General features: G+C 46.8%; 1 protein-coding gene across 6 annotated transcripts in view; it reads right to left on the bottom strand.

Moving 5' to 3' along the window:
- USO1 (USO1 vesicle transport factor) overlaps window positions 1-13531 on the bottom strand; it is a 515242-nt gene that overhangs the window by 497936 nt on the left and 3775 nt on the right. The gene's annotated exons all lie outside the window — the stretch shown is intronic.

Here is a 13531-nt window from a genome sequence, read left to right as displayed (position 1 = left end):
GGATCTGTAGAGTCTCTGCATTGACTCAACATCCTGTGATTCTGAGCAAATCGCGTAATCTTCCCGTGCATGTAAAACAAAATGGAAAAACCAGTAGGTCTTCCATTTGAGAGCTATTGGCAATTTTCTGTAGCCAGCTGTACCGCAACGCAGATGCTTTGCAGTGTTGCTAAAACTCATTTTAAATAGCACTATGACACAGCCAGGGTTAATGCGATTTTTTTTCTTCAAAAAGTGCATTTTTATTAATATTTTTGGTAATGCTGCACAGCAGCCACAATACTATATAGCATAGCTACAAATCATTGCCAAAGTACAGCATGAACGAAAAGCAATGGAAGAGCTAATAAAACGTGCGACACATTGACTTTTCCAATGCTTGTTATATTTGACATGCCAGAAGGAGATACAAGTGTACAGTTATCGCCAACCAAATCCAGTTGTTGTACTATATCATGCAACAGAAAAGGAGAGAGGGGTGTATAAACTGGATTAGGTTAACACCGCCAATGCATGAAGAATTGCTTGATTATATAAGATATCTACGCTCTCGAGTTAAAATGCTCTAGTGATAAAAAGGCAATAACGTGGAAGCCCGTTGAGCACTGCATGGCTAAGAGACGGTCCTTGATGAATGACTGATGTCCAAAGATTACACCTAACAAGCTCAGGGTATACTGATTGCCGAATGGTAAAGATTCATGAAAAAACTCAAATAAGACGAGCAAAGCAATAAAAACTTCCAAAGAAACGCTCTAAGAAAGTTAAGTACTTGATATTCTGCAGTGACAGGAGGACAAAAATAAAAAAAACACATGAAGCATCCCATTGTCTAGGTTGGAGGTGTATGGCGTTTGCGCCATTCTTGGCAAACGTACAGAGTCTATACTTACATTATTGAGTTTGTTATGTGCGGGCCTCCATAAGCCACTGCTTTTTAGGCCTCGTCCCATTCCATTCCGCAAGGAATAAATAGGACGAGACTATTGGGGCTAAACTAAGCTCTGAAAAATGCGGATTTCCAGAAGTGCATGTGGTCTCATGAACGCGCTTCTATCCGCCTGCCTCGCATCACTACATGAAAGCCATTTGTTGCCTGTTCACACTTCTTTCACGGCCGCGAGGCCGTGCGTGCTTCAAAGGGTTCCGCTCACTTCTCCTCCCCCTCTCGCCGAGAGCTTCACATTTCAAAGAGCTCTCCCTCGCCTCCTCTCCCCCGCCCCACTCTGACTTCACATTCTTTCTTCCTCTTTTTTTTTCTTTCTGTAACATCCTGGCTCTGTTTTTTTCTTAGTCTCCGTCTTTCTTTTGCTTTCTCTCTTTTATGCCTCTCTGCCTCACTTTTATTTCCTCATCTTTCTCTAGCCATCTGTCACTCTGACGCTCTCTCCCTGTCTCTCCATCGGTCTTTCTCTGCCACTTCCTGTCTGTCTTCTTTCTCCCTCTCTCTGTATCATTGTGTCTGACTTTCTCTCTTCTCCCTATCTTTGACTTTTGTCCTGCTCTGCCTGTCTTTCATTTTCTCTCTCTGTCCATATATGGAATTCCTAATTTCTGTCCCCGATTCTTTCTTTCGACATCTCCCTCTCCCGCCACCCCGCCCTGATGTTTATTTCTCTCTCTTCCAGGCACCGAGCTATGGGTGTTCTTAATGTCACGGACAAGCTACAAATGTTCGGTGCTAAGTGTTATTTTTGTGGTGCACATGTAGTGAAAAACGTCTGACATGAGCTGATGTGAATGACATGGGCAGTAACACTGCAGAGCTTTCAGTGCTTACTTTTTGTGTTACTTTCAAATTGGAAAGCTTTGGTTGTGAACATTCACCCGTTTTTTTAACCACTTCGCTGCTCAGCATATTCCCCTCCTGTGCTGAGAATTTGTAAATCCCATTATTCATGACGAGCTGGGCTCGTCATGAGCGTGCGAGGAGGCTACTTCATGACGAGCCCAGCTCGTCATGAGTGTGGAAGGGGTTAAATAAAATCATTTTTTATTTTTGTGTCACGATTTCCTCAAGCACTCTTCTGGCTCTGAAGGGACACAAGTGTTTTTATGGTGACTTCTTTCCCCACACCCGCATGATAGTAGTCATTTTGTTGGCAAAAGTGTTTGGCACGGGGGGCGTGGCTAGCAGCCAAGCATGGCGGCAGCGTGAAGTGAGAGCTCCCTGAGGCATCTAGGCCTTTTCTAATATCCGACACTTTAATCCGTCGAATTTCCCACCCGAAGGAGCGGAAACCAGGTCTGGGGACGGAGCGACTCCATCCGAGACTACCCAGGACGAAATCGGAGGCTGGGAACTGCCTCCACGAACGTGAGCAGATTTGGGCCTGCGACCGGAGAGAAGCACCGGCCTCGAGTGCAGGCACGACCCCGGCGGAAGTGAGATCTGGCCGGCGTGCCCTCGGAGAAACCTCCCCTGACCGGACTGAGTCAGAAGACGCTACCCGACCACAATTGAGAGTAAGGGCTTCCGTGACGCCACTGATCCGAAGACACCCGGGGACGCCTGTGGAGTCCGTGGAATACCACCGGAGACGCAGACCTGCAGCGGCGATAGACGGTGACCCTGGGCTGACGGCGAAGATTCGGCCCCGGCCTCGCGTGCCTCAGGCGCCCCAGCGAAAGTGAGCCCTGACCGGGGAAAGTGAGGCAGAAGGAGTGATAGCGAGACGGGAGGGGAGAAGTCCCTGTGGCATCAGCGGCGACGACGCGGGCGAGAGCACACGGTGTTGGCCTTCAGAGGGGCCTGCGGCAAACCCCGGAGGGGCCCAACGAATAAGGAGGGGACAGACGGAAAGCGCCCACTGGGCAGGCGGCTGGTGCTGTAGCCCTTGACTCGAATAACGGACCAGGCTCTGAAGAGGAGCGAGGGGAGGTGCCCCGGACGGGGGAGAATCAAGTAAGACTCCTAGCAGATACTTCTACACAGTGTATGGGCAGTAATAACAGGCCGGCAGCTCCATAAACGGCGCAATCCCTAGTAGATGCAAGGCCAGGACCTAGTAGGTGAAGGAAAACGGCAAGAGACATTGCGAAATTTTCACCACTAAACACCTCAGCGACGGATTACTCCTACACCGCGCACTGGGCACGGGAGGCTTACCAGGTGGAAGAGGGCCACATCGTGCGCAAGGCAGATACCCTGCACGAGCGGTGAGGGGGTAGAGTCGGAATAACGGACAAGCTGCGGGCGATCCCTCGGTGCACAGAACGAACGCTACGCGCTGTTACCCCTGCTGACAGCGACCGAAGTGACCAGAGGGAGAAACACTACAGGACACCCAAAACCACTGGGAACACGCCGCGCCGCTGCTCCCTGGCCCACGAAGGTGACGTGGAATCAACTGCAGTACAGTATCGACAGTAGTGGCTGAAACTAGGACCAATTTCTGCAGGCTTCCGGCCATGGCGGGCAGGGAACCGAAGAGTGGATCCACACAGGCCAAACTGGATAAATTCGCCTATAGCCAGCACGGACAGCCACAAGTACATGGGCCAATTCCGTGGGCTCTAGTCAGGACACGGACGGAGCCAAGAAAGTGACGCTAGAGGACATTATGAAGACCCTCTCTGAGGTGCAAACGACAGTGGGCTCCATTTCTTCCGAAGTCACTCTACTCCGGGCAGATTTTCAAAAAATAACCGAGAGGGTTTCGCAGGTGGAGGTGGTTACGAAATCTCTCGTAGAGGACACCTCAGAATTGCAAATAGCTGTGGAACGCATGGAGAAGGTCACCAGGCTACTGCGAAACAAGCTGGACGACCAAGAAGGGCGGTCCCGAAGAAATAATGTGCGCATCCTCGGAATTCCGGAGACAGAAGGGAAGGGAGCGATGGATCTCTACTTAGAAGATCTCATCAAGAATAAATTACAACCTAAAGGACTATCGCACTTCTTCTCGGTTGAGAGGGCACATAGAGTACCTGGCGGAGTGCCCAAACTGGGTGCAGCGCCACGGCCTGTCTTGGCTAGACTGCTCAACTTTAGAGACAGGGATGCAATTTTGCAGGCTGCGAGAGTGTCACCGCCAGTTAAGCTCCAGAACTCGACACTCGCATTTTTCCCGGACTATACAGCGGAAGTGGCCTGGCGCCGGAAAACGTTTACTGAGGTGAAAAAGGCACTGAGACAGAAAGAACTGCCATACTCAATGATATTCCCTGCCAAATTGCGGATTGTTGCCGATGGAAAAACGTGGTTTTTCGACAAGCCGGAAGTGGCACAAGACTGGCTTGACGGCTGGAGACAGGTGGGACAGCCTCGCCGTTCACACAGGGGTCGGCAAAACCATTGTGATGGCAAGCACACAGATCTGCAGACCGGTAATTTGACCAGCCAAGGTAGAGTATCAGAAGCAGAATCCGACAATGATCGGAACCCGCCTGACTCTGGGCAACCAGCCCCTATCTAAAGACAAGAAGACTATGGGACAGACAGCACACGATGCACTGAAACCTGGACATGGTGAAGCGAAGTAGGGTGGGCAGAGCCGGTGCCTGTAGGGCACTCACCAACCCCACGAGCAAGTAAGATAGTTGGGGAGGGGTTAAAGCACTCTGCGAAGTTGGGGAAGTGGGCGGGGGTAAGTCCGTGGAGCAGGGGAGCAGGGAGGAGGGATGGAGGGGAAGTTTTACATTTAATGTTAGTATTGTTAGTCATCACTCTGCCACACGATACATGAATGCACCGGGTAATGAGCTATTCCTACACCTCAGCATAGAGCGATACACGTGCACTAAGACCAATAACATGGCATACAGAACACTACCCAAGCAATCCAATGGCCCAACAGTTACACGCTGCACCCACTGAAGGTGCGCCTACGACAATTGAGGTACCCCCCTTGCGCCTGCTTACTTGGAACGTCAGAGGGTTGGGAGATAAAATAAAGAGGGGGCTGGTATTGCAAGCAATTAAACGCCAGGGCCCTGACCTCATATTGCTTCAAGAGACGCACCTCACGGGACCAGCGTGTAAGGCACTTGATAGACGTGGTTATGTGATGGCAGCACATGCAGAGTTCACGACAGGCTCCCGAGGGGCGGGGATACTCATGAAAAAGACATCGCCCTTTATGGTAATACACCGCAAAACGGATGATCAGGGTCGTTTCGCGGCACTACATGGGCAGTGGGAAGGGAAGCCCCTCAACGTGGTTTCAGTCTACATCCCCCCGGCACTCCACTCTGTTGCTTTGCCTGCACTGGGTAGATTCCTTCTGGACCTCCCTGAGGGTTACACGATCATAGGGGGAGACCTCAATGCAATAGTGGACCCAACAATGGACACATTTCCCATTAGGGAACGCCCTAGGGGGACTGCATCACTCCCGGGATTCCTGGAAGCAATGGGCATTACAGACGTATGGCGTCAATTGCACCCCACGGAGACACAATACACATATTATTCCGCAGTAGACAATAGCCTATCCCGCATAGATTACTTTTTATTCCTAAGGATGGGACTGGGGAAGATAGACAAAATAGACATCTTGCCCAGAGGCATATCTGATCATTCACCAATGTCTCTGTCACTCACCACAAAAGAAAAGAAACGTGCTAGAATTTATCCAATATACCCGAACTACCTTACAATCCCGAAGATCAGGAAGGAACTTCAATTAGTGACCACACGCTATTTTGAAGAAAACGCTGGGTCAGTGTCCTCTCCCTCGGTCTTATGGGAAGCATACAAAACGGTCCTGCGGGGGGGGGGGGGGGAGCGATAACAGCGATAATGGGGCATAAAAGGGAATGCCGGCGAGTCCTCACGGAGCTCGAGCTGACACTCCACCCTGCGAACACTACCCACATGGCGGACCCCACACCGGAAACAGCACACGTATTGCAATTACGGCAGCAGCAGTACCAGGCCCACCTTACAACGACAGTCCAAGGTCATGTCACAAGCACAGCACATAGAATATACGATGTAGGCGACAAAGCTGGGAGAATGCTGGCGTGGCTAGATAAGAGGGGGGAAGGTAATAAAGGTATACAGAGGCTGCGCTCACATGACGGTCAGTTACAGACGCACCCGGAAGACATAGTGTGCACCTTAGCACGCCACTTCCAAGAGATATATACCCCAGAGCAAGTGGTCACTGCTCAAGCGGCGACGCTCTCGCTTGAAAACATTGACATCCCCGAGCTCACCCAGGAGGCACTGCAGGAGCTAGAACTCGACCCGACAGAAGATGAGATTCAACTGGCAATTCAGGCACTGCACTCAGGTAAAGCGCTAGGACCCAATGGAATACCTCTAGAATGGTACAAAGCGAGGGCCGAAACACTGAGTAAACCGCTACTGCAAATGTATATGGAAAGCCTGGAAAAGGCAGAACTGCCGCTGGACCAGCGCACAGCCACGATTGTGGCCATACCCAAGCCGGGCAAACCTCCGTCTCTATGCTCCTCGTACCGCCCCATTTCCCTGATTAATGTGGAGGCCAAGGTTCTATCAAAACTACTGGCCACCTGTTTGGTGCAACACCTGCAGACATTGATACACCCTGACCAGTCAGGCTTTATGCCTCACAGGAGTACAGCACTGAATCTCAGGCAAGTTCATGGGGTACTGGGGCGAGCACACCTTATCCCCGAAAAGGCAGTGATTCTCTCCCTTGATGCCAAAATGGCTTTTGATCTGGTGGAATGGGAATATCTATTTGCGGTACTGAGGCGTATGAACTTTGGACCGAAATTCATAGCTTGGGTTCGATTACTTTATACAAAGCCGATGGCGCAGGTAGTAGCTAATGGTCACATCTCACAGACTTTCCCACTGGGAAGGGGGACTAGGCAGGGGTGCCCGTTGTCACCCCTGCTGTTCGCCCTGGTGATAGAACCCTTGGCAATCCTAATCAGAACTACACCGTTGCTCAAAGGGATCAAATGGGCGGGTGGGTGGGAAGATAAAATATCCCTTTATGCGGATGATATGTTGATCTATATGGTAGAGCCTGAAAGCGGGATCCCAGCATTACTGAATCTTTGTAACGCACATGGAAAGTCGTCAGGATATACCCTGAACTGGTCAAAGTCGGTGATATACACACTACGAGGTCCAGAACCGGTGTTGCAGGAGGACTGCCCCCTGGCACTGGCAAAAGACTCCTTTAAATATTTGGGCATTATTATTACAAATAGTGCCGCAGACTTTTTTGATAAAAACTTGAAGCCGCCTATAGAACGCCTTCGGGCAGATGTTAAACATTGGGCAGCTTTGCCACTGACCCTCCTTGGGCGTGCAGCTCTTTATAAAATGATGGCACTTCCCAGGTTCCTTTATGTGCTGGAAAATACCCCATATCTTGTGGAACCGAGATACTTCAAACAAGTCGCGGCGCTGGTCTCAAGCCTGCTTTGGAATAACGGCCCGGCGCGTATAGCGTATGATAAGTTGACGAAGAACTGGTACGAGGGAGGTATAGCATTGCCTAACATACAGCTATACTACTGGGCAGCCCATCTTAAAACAATAAATCAATGGATACATGCCCCGAGGGATGACCCGGCATATAGAGCGGACTGGTCACAACTAGGATCGGAGTGCATGCTCTCAGTGCTATATAACAAGCCGCACGTCAAAAGACTACTGGGTCCGACGCGCCACACAACGGCCCTATGGCACATAGCACAAAAGCAGCTAGGTTGGCAGGGAACAATCACCAAACTAACGCCACTATGGGATGTGAAGTCATTGGGGACCCTACGATCCTGCAAGGGATTTACGCAGTGGGACTACATAGGAATCTCCACAGTCGGGGACCTATGGGACAAAGGCACGGTGATCGCGTTTCCGCAGCTCCAACAGCAATATGACCTGAGCCCAACCGAGACGTTTAGATATGTACAAATAAGACACGCACTGCTCCAGGCGATCCCAGCGGGCACAGATATACCAGAGTCCTCGCCGCTGGAGGACAGGCTCTTAACAGATTATATGCCACAAAGCGCAACTTCCCTCGCATATAAAACAAGCATTGGAAATGCAATAGGTCTCGCAGCATTAGAGTTAGTGCTTTTAGAATTGTTTATGGGTTTTTTTTGTAAATCTTTAGCATTTTTGTTTCCTGTAGCCAATGCTAAAGAATTTCAAAAAAAAAAAAGCCATAAACATTTCTAAAAGCTCTGAAATGCAGTCTGAAATGCTGGATATATATTCAGTACAGATACACTATATTGTTAATGAAGACATAGGATATAATATGTTGTACTGTATACACACAATTAGATGGGAACGTGCTGTGTGTGTCAGCGATTGAAAGAGACTGCACTCAGAGTTGCTGTGCGCATCAGCGAAAAGATTGCAGAGTAGACACGCAATACTTGTACTAAAGTGTTGTGCGATTGTACTGTAGGCACGCAATTTAAAATCCAGCTAAACGCGTCAGCAGAGTTGCTGTGCGCATCAGCGAGTGAACTGTAAACTAGACATGCAGTTTTAAAATCAAGATGTGCGTATCAGCGAAAAGATTGCAGGGTAGACGACCAAATACTTGTACAAAAGTGCTCTGCGTGTCAGCGAAAGAACGTAAAAGTCTGCACTGGGCACTGCTGTGCGAGTCTGCAAGAAAGCATGGAGCTGCTGTGCGCATCAGTGAGTAAACTGTAAAGTAGGCACGCAATTTAAAATCCAACTGTGCGCGTCAGCGCCGCGGAGTTGCTGTGTGCATCAGCGAGTGAACTGTAACTTATACACACAATTTTAAAATCAAGCTGTGCGTATCAGCGAAAGGATTGCAGGGTAGACATGCAAATACTTGCACAAATGTGCTGTGCGTGCCAGCGAATGAGCATTAAAGTGCACACAGCGTCGCTGTGCGCGTGAGCGATAGAGCATGGAGCTGCTGTGTACATAAAATGGACACAAAGCTGGTGTGCACGTTAGTATTGGCACAAAGCTGTTGTACACGCTGTTGTCCGTCTGTAAAGGCTGCTGGGTGTGTCAGCCAAGGAGAATGAAGCTGGTTTGCGCGTCAAGGTTTCTAGGTGCGCAATCAAAGAGCAACGTCGGGTCAATGCGTTGCACGTTGCGTTCCAATGACGAATTTCTGGAATGCCACAGTTATATGGAGAAGTCCTAAAGTTCACAGAGGAAAGCACAGTGCCAGCACGAGGACGGGCAGTCACGAGCAGGTAGTTAAAGAAATAACATGGAACCACCCGGACAGCGGTAAAGTTAACAAGTGAAAGCGGGATGTAAGTAGGGGGGAGGAGAAGTCTGGGCAGGCAGGATGACTCAGGGGAGGGGGCGGAGCGGGGCAGAGCGGCATGTGGGTGTGAAGAAGCCGGGCCTTTGAAGTGAAGCTAAGCTTCACTTCAAAGGTGTCGGAGGAATGCGGGCGGCTGTGCACGCGCTTTTAAGCTCAATGCACATGCGCATTGAGCTTAAAAGTCACGGGCACTGCAAGGAATCGCCACGATTCCTTGCAAGTTGGATAAAGAGTGGATAAGCCCCCATAGTCTCGCAAGCTCGATGCGCATGCGCATCGACAGGCGAGACCTAAAACTGAACAACCACCTAGGGGACCCTACGGTAAAATTACGAGAAAAATGGGTGGGAGACAGAGGAGAAGTTACTGACTCAGAATGGAATGAGGCACTGGCCTCCCCGAAAGAAGTAGGCATCTCAGCAAAATTCAGATTGGTACAACTGAAAATCTTACATCGCATTTATTACACTAGGACCCTGCTTCACAAAATACACCGGGCAACACATCCTTTTTGTCTTCGAGGATGCGGGGAGGAGTGGACGCTGTATCATACAATCTGGGATTGCGCGCACATACAAGAATTCTGGAGGCAGGTTATGCGTACTGTCTCGCAAACGCTTCAGATCTCCGTTTTGCCAGAACCTCGAAAATGCTTATTGAACATCTGGGACCCTAATGATCTGGATAGGCATGGACTAATATGGGCTACCCTGGCCATGATGGTGGATAAACGAGACATTGCGCAAAAATGGGGAACACCAGATTTGCCTACAGCTCATAGGTGGGGTAACAATATGGATAAGCTGATGGTTACGGAAAGAGCGGTCTATGTGCTAAGGGCCTGCCCCCGCAAATGGAACAAGGTATGGACAGCATGGAATATTTATAGAGGAGAAATTTGTGAACCATTGCCGGAAGAAGAAGACCTAGATTCTGAAGGGGAGGACGAATAGATAGTTGGGTGGTGGTTACTGAAGTTGAAATATCAGACAATGTACCGTTCAACTGCTGATGCTGTTGCGACGTCACGTTGAAAGTGAGGGATGGCTAAAAGTCGGTGTAAACGCGAAATGTATACCTACTTGTGATAACTCTTTTTACTGTTAAGAATTCATATATTGTTGGTTATTTTCGTACACATTGAGTGCTACAGGTCCTTTAAATTGTGCTCTAGGGATTAATTTATGAATATATGGCTGCGAGATTATACACACCCGTACAAAACCAACTTGCTATTTGTAGGAATAAACGGTACTTATTGTGTTCTAAAGCTGCAAGGATATACGATGCGGAAATGTCAAATTAAAGGTAACCTTGTGAATGTAATTTGTACCTGCAACCTCAATAAAAAGTTTTATTAAAAAAAAAAAAGTGTTTGGCACAGAAGCTTGGAAACACTTCTGTAGTCAAATGGGTTTAGCAGGTGGTATTAGTTTCACATTCCGATGGTAGGCCAACTTCGAAAGTAGGTACTTGCGTTAGTCCCACCTCATCAAAGTTATGTGACCTCAAAGTTATGTGTTTAAGGACACTTGAGTGTTCTTCCTTTCCCCATAATTCCCTGGTTTCCCTTGTTTTTCTGCCCTCTGTTAGACTCGTTTTTTGTGCCTTTCTGCCAATATTAGACTCGTTTTTTCCCCTTGTTTTTCTGCCCTTCTGCCCTCTGTTAGACCCGTCTTTTGTGCCTTTCTACTCCTATTAGACTCGTTGTTTCCCTTGTTTCCCTTGTTTTTCTGCCCTCCGTTAGACCCTTTTTTTGTGCCCTTCGGCCCTCCGTTAGACTCGTTTTTTTTCCCCTTGCAACCCCTGCATCACTCAGCGCAACCCCTGCATCACTCAGCGCAACCCCAGCATCACTCAGCGCAACCCCAGCATCACTCAGCGCAACCCCAGCATCACTCAGCGCAACCCCAGCATCACTCCACGCCATCACAGCATCAATCTCTGCAACCATTCAACAACAACTGGTTCAAATATGTTCTCTCAATGTTTCAAGCTTTATTAAAAATGTCACAAAAAGATGATAATATTTCACTTCTGTTCTTGGATTTTCATCACAATAAAATACACTGAACATAATCTTCACAAAAGTTATTTACAAAAGTTTAAGCTATTGCCATTATAAATTAGAATCACTTTTATTTAAGTAATTTAAAAAAATTAAAAGCCATTGTTATTTGTAATATCAATACATCTAAGTCACGTAAATACAAAACATGTTGCATTACAAATGCTATAGGTGTCACATTTGCGAAAGTTATAACTATTGGCATTGTAAATGAAAAAGCTATTAATTTAGCTATTTTCAAAACCAACACAAATAAAAAAATTGTCATTTACAAGAACAATAGCTCAAACTTTCATAATGCGAGACCTATTGCATTGCAAATGCTTGTTTAGTTCAGCAACTTTCTGTCATTAGCTTGCGACTTTGGCAACCTAATTATGGATTGGCCCAAAATATAATTTTCTATTTGCTGCTTGGGTGTGTCCTTTGACCGTCACCATAATGTACATGCGACTATTCTGAATCAAAAATCAGCTGGTGCATATTTGGTAGCACTGTAGCGAGACAACTGACAAAAGCGTCTAAAAATGGATGCTACAGGAAAGAAAATAAACTTTTTTTTATATCATCCACTTTTCTAGATGATTTTGTCAGTTATCACTCCCTGGTATGCCAATAAGCATTGGCAACGCCAACTAGTTTCATATTCGTACAGCATGTACAAGATCGATACAAACATCAAAGCTGCTGGCATTGCACATGCTAATGTTATAACGAGAACAAGCCCATTATCAAGAACAGGTATTTTAAAAACTATGATCTTTCGTCAGTGCAGTCTTAACAAAAACAAAAAAAATGTACCAATGCATTGTTTTCATTAAGCCGGTGTACATTCTGCAAATTTGAAAAAGAGGTATACGAGCAACATACCCCAATGTTATAGCAGTTATCCTTTAACACACAGAGTATTACATTGCAGCTTTATGCCTTATAAAATATTGCTGAAAGAATGGAACAATGGGATCGCGTCCTCAACAGCATTTGAGAGCTCGCCCTTTGATAGGATTTTTTCCTCTTCTAACATGGTCAAATTTGCCACAGGCTTGATTGATACCCGTCGTCACATTAATGGATCCTTTTTTTCTAGTTACTAACTTCCATTTGAACGGTTGGGCAGGAAATAGGAATTAAACTTTTGGGTGAGCCCAGAACGCAATATTTTCTAAAACTAGGCACAATACCGAGTTCTAATCAAAAACAGATTCCCTTTGGGATTCCTTAAAAGCATACCATAATGTTTGCACACCTCATTCAAACAAACAACCAAACACCAAAAGGTGTAGCAGTAGCCAAAAAAACAATATAAAAATGTTTATTTAATAGATCTATTCAGTAAGATACAAAGAGATTAAAATATGCAACATAAACAATACAATCAATGCTAAAAGCATATGTTAATCAAAGGTTTTTATACCATACAAATACATGTATTATAAAAGTGCAAATCAGTATACAAAACCCTCAAACCAATGATCATAAAAGGTTCAACAAATGGTAATATTCTTCTATTATTTTGTCCACAGGAACCCCTGTGGTTTGGTGCACTTAAAAACCAAGAAGCGACGCGTTTTGATGGTATAAATAGGTCCAACCACCTTCTTCAGGCTTAATTACCAGCTGTTTCTCAGCACTTTTATCACGAACTGGTAGTGTTGGTGATCTTCACCAGAGATCTAATTCCTCCAGCACACCCACTCTTTGTATTCATCGGTCCACTTTCTGGAGTGGGTAAAAGGCCGATGTAAAATCTCACCACTGTTCCCAATTCGTAATGGTAAAATTTATATCATGGGGGTAACTGGTCTCCCCTCAGGATTCCAGGTTATCTGGTTTGTATGGTCCTCAATAGTAAAAAGCTGATGGCAAAATCCACCACACAGTGGTGCCCTTGGATAATGCTCAACACAACTGGTCAAATTAAGTTGATCTTTTCTTGATAAAAATGGGCTGATTGCCAACAACTTTTGATGGCACCTCAGTGTCCGCCACTGCTACCGCTTGCGGAGGCAAACTGCCGGGACTTAAAAGTCTCCTCACGTACTCCGCTCACAATACCGAATTCAACAAGGAGTCATTTGGGTAAATTAGTCTAAGCTTTTCTTAACAGGATAATCATTAAATTCCCAGACAGTGAATGCAATGGGAAAATAAAAATAATGAATCAAATGAAAATAAAATTATAGCTGATGAAACGTATTGCGTTCTCACATTTCTCCAGACAAAATCACAAGCTTGAGTC

This window comes from Lissotriton helveticus, chromosome 2_1 (assembly GCF_964261635.1).
Source record: "Lissotriton helveticus chromosome 2_1, aLisHel1.1, whole genome shotgun sequence".
Classification (NCBI taxonomy): Eukaryota; Metazoa; Chordata; class Amphibia; order Caudata; family Salamandridae; genus Lissotriton; species Lissotriton helveticus.
This window is presented reverse-complemented; position numbering and strand designations above follow the sequence as displayed.